This window comes from Panthera pardus, unplaced genomic scaffold, assembly GCF_024362965.1.
Source record: "Panthera pardus isolate Hobbes unplaced genomic scaffold, ASM2436296v1 HiC_scaffold_15, whole genome shotgun sequence".
Lineage (NCBI taxonomy): Eukaryota > Metazoa > Chordata > Mammalia > Carnivora > Felidae > Panthera > Panthera pardus.
The window spans coordinates 64,663,469-64,669,196 of record NW_026526710.1 but is presented as its reverse complement, the minus strand read 5'-3'; positions in this window follow the sequence as shown (position 1 = coordinate 64,669,196).

Sequence of the window (5,728 nt, the reverse complement as noted above, 5' to 3'; positions counted from 1 at the left end):
TCTTCCTTTCCAGCTTTTTCTTCTGTTACTTTTTGGCTTTAGCCAAATTTGGCTCCTCTCTCTTCCGTAAACACTTCTTAGTCTCTTATACTCCTTTGCCTTTGCTCAGTCTGTTCCTTTTGCTTCGAATTTCCTCCCTTGCCTAGCCATGCACACACACACACACACACACTTCATATGTATAACTTATGCCTGCTCGAAGACTGATCAATGTCTGATCCCCTCAATCAGATGTGAGTTCAGCTCACATCTCTGAAAAAATTCTAACAATCTTAGGCCACTTAGCATGTTTTATCTCATTTGCAAGGTTTTACCTACCTGCCTTAGGTTGAAGCTGCTGAAGGAAGGATCCTATCTTGTATAGCTTTGTAACTGTCACATGACTTCAAAGGTACTCAGGAGGTGCCCAGTAAATAAATGTTGTTTGGGGAGAAAAAAGTCAGAAAGTCATCCGAAGCTACTACTCCTTCAGAGAAGCCCATCTTGACAAATGAGGGCTGTCATTTCTCTCCTCATAACCAGACTGCAGGTTACCTTTATGCTCATGTCCTTAAAGTATCCCTTTTGCCATAAGATGCCTATTAATTTGCCAGTCTAGAGGTAATGCTTTCGCATTTCTTATTTTTCAACACTAGATAAAGAACAGTGAGTGAATTAAAGAAAAGGAATATTCTCGTGCTAGCATGCTAAGGGCTCGGGGTAGAGGTATGCATGAAACTTGGTCCCTGCTTTCAGGTTGTTCACAACATGGGTCTTTCTTAAAGGGACAGAGAAGGGAGAGGAAGGACAAGGAAGTTGGGAATCTCACAGGTGATCGGTACTCAGTGTCCACAGAATCCAGTGGAATGCCAGTCCATAGAGTAATGAATGCTTCAAATACTATAAAAAACACAAGCGTGTGTTTTATAAAGAGAGGAGCAGCAGCTGTGTAGGACAGCTAGCAGATAGTGCTAGAAATAAGGCAGATACATATCTCTGCTTTTCTGTGTTTTCCAAGCTTTCTGCAATAAGCCATGTATTACTTTTGTAATCCTAGAACACATGCAAAAATGCTGTTTAAAATAAAAATTAAATGCCTGTTGGTGTGTAAAGTGGTCTGCTTTGGAAAGACTGGGATGGTTATTGCTCATTCTCCATAGTATGTGTTTGCCTTTGTCCTTTCGTGACATTTTTGTTTGAGCCTATTGATAACAAATGGCTTATGATTGATTATCATTGTATTTATGTTACTGAATTTACATTCTTTCAGTCTGACCATAGTAGAGTAAGTCTTTTGTTCCTGTATTTATTTTTATGTTAAATGTTCTTAGAAAAACCTTGGATTCTAAATTTTTTTTTTACTGTTTATTTATTTTTGAGAGAGAAAGAGACAAAGCGTGAATGGGGAGGGACAGAGAGAGAGTAGGAGACACAGAATCCAAAGCAGGCTCCAGGCTCTGAGCCGTCAGCACAGACGTGGGGCTCGAACTCATGAACTGTGAAATCAAAACCTGGGCTGAAGTCAGACACTTAACCAACTGAACCACCCAGGCACCCTGAAATATTTTGGATTCTAGAAAGACTCAATATGCATCCCTGTTTACTGAAGAGAGATGGTTTGATATTGCAAAGGTGCCTTTAATTTATCAAGTTAAGCAGACTCCCAAGCCTGACATATAAGATTCTTCGTAATGGACATCAACTTATGATTTCCCTTGGCTAAATTCCTACTTCCTGGAATGCTTCCCTCTCTGTTTGTTTCTATCCACCATTCCCTGGGTTGATTCCAAATGTTCTTCTTTTCCAGAGGTAGAACAGAGCAATTGAGGGGATGGGGCCCGGAATCAGGCCCTCCCAGATATGATCTGGCTTTGCCACTTACTGGATGACCCTGGGTAAGACAGCCTGCCAAGCCTCAGTTTGCTTATCAGTGAAATGAACGTAATAATCCCACTCACAGAGTTGCTGTCCTACGAAGATTCAATTACATAACATTGAACACTTTGCACAGCACTTGACACATAGAAGATGCCCAGCAAATGTTAGCTAATTTTGCTCCTCACCCCAATCAGCTCTCGGGGTACCATTTTTTCTCTTCATGACGCTGCCTGGGTCTTCAGCGAGGCCCCTTCTGGCTTTCGGTCGGGATTTGAGTGTCATCTTGATCCTCCCCAATGAATGATTGTAGAGCTAGGGTCAGCTCTGCCTCTTGCTCCTCTCCAGGTCCCCAGGACGGTAGCTTTGAGCCTTGCCCACGCATGGGTGTTCAATGAAGAATGATCGAATTTATTGAGTTGTAAATACCGGTGCCTTGACCAAGCTTGAAACTGGCATCTCATGGTAGGCTTTAGAAAGGCTCAATGTATTTTAATAAGAATGAGAATCGTAACCAAGTGAGAATGGCAAGTTGTTCTCTCCCAGTGGGCTCTTGCAGAGCTGTTGTGAATGTTCAGAGCAGTGGCTTTTTATGCTCCAGAGCTGGTTAAATGGGCTCTGTTCATTCCATCCTAACAGTCCCACTGGCTCCGTTAATAATCCTGTGTTGTATCTTTTGGGTGATCTCTTGTTAATAATTAATGCCCCACCTTCTGTTTCTGAGTGTGATTACTGTAATCATGTTCCTTTCAAGCTAATGAATTTCCTGCAGCAGTTTGCAAATGCTAACCAGGTAATAGCCCAAATGTCTCCCCACAAGAAGAAAATGTTTTTCAGAAATGTAGATCAGAGAGTTAAAATGTCATTTCCTAAGCCATGCTGCTAGAGGCACATGCCTCTGCCTGGGCAAAAATGCGACCAGAAATCCGGTGCTTTTCAACATGCTTGTGTTGACTACATAGGCAGGTATAGTCTCCTTGGGGCTCAGCCCCAAATGTGACATTACGTGTGCTGGAAGGACATGTGATTTGGTGTCGAAAGACCTGGTTTTGTACCCTGACTCTATCACTTACTAGCCAGTTATCTTCATCAAGTCACATAACCTCTCAGAGCCTTAGTTTTTGCATCTGTAAAATGGGAGGCAGAACCTACCACCCAAGGTACTCTGATGATCAAATGGGACAGTCTGTGTAAACTGTACAGTTACCCCAAGAAGGAGGGTGCTTATTTAAATGGTAGCACTGAGTAGTAGAGCTGATTTATACAAAGGACAGGATGGGAAGAATGAAATACAGTATTAATACAGACCCCAGTTTAAAAGTAATAAACAGGGGCGCCTGGGTGGCGCAGTCAGTTAAGCGTCCGACTTCAGCCAGGTCACGATCTCGCGGTCCGTGAGTTCGAGCCCCGCATCAGGCTCTGGGCTGATGGCTCGGAGCCTGCAGCCTGTTTCCGATTCTGTGTCTCCCTCTCTCTCTGCCCCTCCCCCGTTCATGCTCTGTCTCTCTCTGTCCCAAAAATAAATAAAAAACGTTGAAAAAAAAATTTTTAAATAAAAAAAAAAAAAAGTAATTAAACAAGGGGCGCCTGGGTGGCTCAGTCGGTTGAGCATCGGACTTTGGCTCAGGTCATGATCTCATGGTCTGTGAGTTAGAGCCCCGCATTGGGCTCTGTCTCTCTCAAAAACTAAATAAACACTAAAAAAATTTTAAGTAATAAACAATCAATGTTAAAAATCTTAAAAATATAAAAACAGGAATATCAGGTATAATGTTCTACATCAGGATGCTTCTCCAGACAACAGGTACCCCTGTATAATTTAGTTATACCTAAACTTAAAAAAAAAAATGTTAATGCTTATTTATTTTTGAGAAGGGGGGAGAGGGAAGGGAGAGCAGGGGAGAGGCAGACACAGAATCCGAAGCAGGCTCCAGGCTCTGAGCTGTCAGCACAGAGCCTGATGCGGGGCTCGAACACACAAACCACGAGATCATGACCTGAGTCGAAGTCTGATACTTAACCAACTGAGCCACACATAAACTTTTTTGATAAGATATGATGAGTGACATTCAAAAATTGTGGAAAACCTGGCACTCTTGCTTTGGACTACTCTAGTATTGGGATCAAATTCAACTCAAAATATTTATAACTCTGTTAGGAAAAAATGAAAATTTTGATCTGTTTGGGTTTAAAACTGCTAGAGTGACAGTTTATTTACTAGACCTTTACAAGCCTGAGAAGAGTAAACCCAGGGATCCAAGATTTTCTGACCGGCAAGAAAATCTACACAACGTGCAGAGTCATGGATTAAATTAACTCAAAGCTAATAAGCTCATTTTATAACTTTGGTGAGCAGATTCAATTTCATACACAAAAATTGTATGACTTAAGAGAGCAAACACAATTTCCTATATTAAGCAGGGGTTACTTGATTAGATGGTTAACCTATTTTGTTTGCAAGTGTTGCTTCTCATTAACTATCAGTAAACAAAGAAAGGATTTTATCTTGAAGATAATGGGATATGCAGGGTTCAATCTGTTTAATCTTAAAAGACCTTTGCCCTACTGTGTTTATAATACTTCAGCAAAACTATTGGTTAACCTCCCTGCTCTTACCTTTCCCAAGAAAAGGAGAGGTAGGTTCAACATTTGGAATTTTACAAGATTTTTCATTAAATATGAATTAAACTTCCATGTTGATAAATGAAGTCTGCCTGAGAAATCAAAGCCTGGTAACTTCTGGTCTTCCCAGTGTTGTTGCAAGACTGTCCCCACCTGGCTTCAGAGAAGGCACTTCTCTTCTCAGACTTGAATGGGGAAGTGTCTAAGGGGGATACACTCTAAGGCGCATCCAAATCTTACCTTCTATGCTTCTAAGCCTTTCTAGAGCTGGAGCCTGTGGCGTGGCAAGGGGCAGGCAGTCCACGGCAGAGAGCTCAGCTTCCAGACTTCTACTTGCAGAGTTCTTTAGTAAGAGATCATTAAATGGTGATCTCTCAACTAATGAAAGCAGCAATACATTTTTTTCATGGGTGGGCATAAAACAACCGTTAAAGATAAGCAAACAAAAAAGCCCCCAACTGACATCCTTGCCTCTTTTCCAGCTCACTCTCCCACCCTCCCAGCCCTTCCCTGGCTCCACTGAAGGGAATACATACAGCTTAGCTCTGTGTGATGCCTTGTAGAAAAACATGGCGGACAACATATCATATGTGTTTTTTTTTTTTTGAGGCAAGGGTTGGCTAGGATGGGATTTTCCTGCTTGGATATATGTGGTGAGGTCGTGGAAATTATTTCTGGCTTCAAAACTTAATGCTCCCTCCCTGTTATGAACACAACCACCTCCAGGTGCCCATTAGACACACTTCCTTGTTCTTTTGAATACACCTTTCACTGGAGGTAAGCTCCATTGGTGAACGTTAATTATTCAGTTGAGGCTTCACGCTTCTCTGCTGGGTTATTAGCTGTAGCCCATCACCTCTTACAGCAGGTTTGAAGGCTGCCTGAAGAACTTCAAGTACTTCATGCTGCCCTGCCCTTTCTAAAACTATGTAACAGCATGACTTGGTTTAGCATAGGCCCAGGATCTGCAAGGAAGGCAAATGTGGTCAATTGGGATCTCTGTCCCCCCGCCCTTCATGCCATCAGACTGTCTTTTCTAACGAGATTTAAGCGTATTGCTTTGCTTAACTTCTTCAGCACTAATGCCATTAATTCCAAAAACCTGTGGAGTGTGTGTGTGTGTGTGTGTGTGTGTGTGTGAATACAAAGTATGTTTGGGTACCTGCATAGAGAAAAACTCTTCCAAATACATACCTCTTCCCAAGGAACCTGTTTTTTCAAACAGTGCTAGAAAATTCAGGGGAGCTGTTTT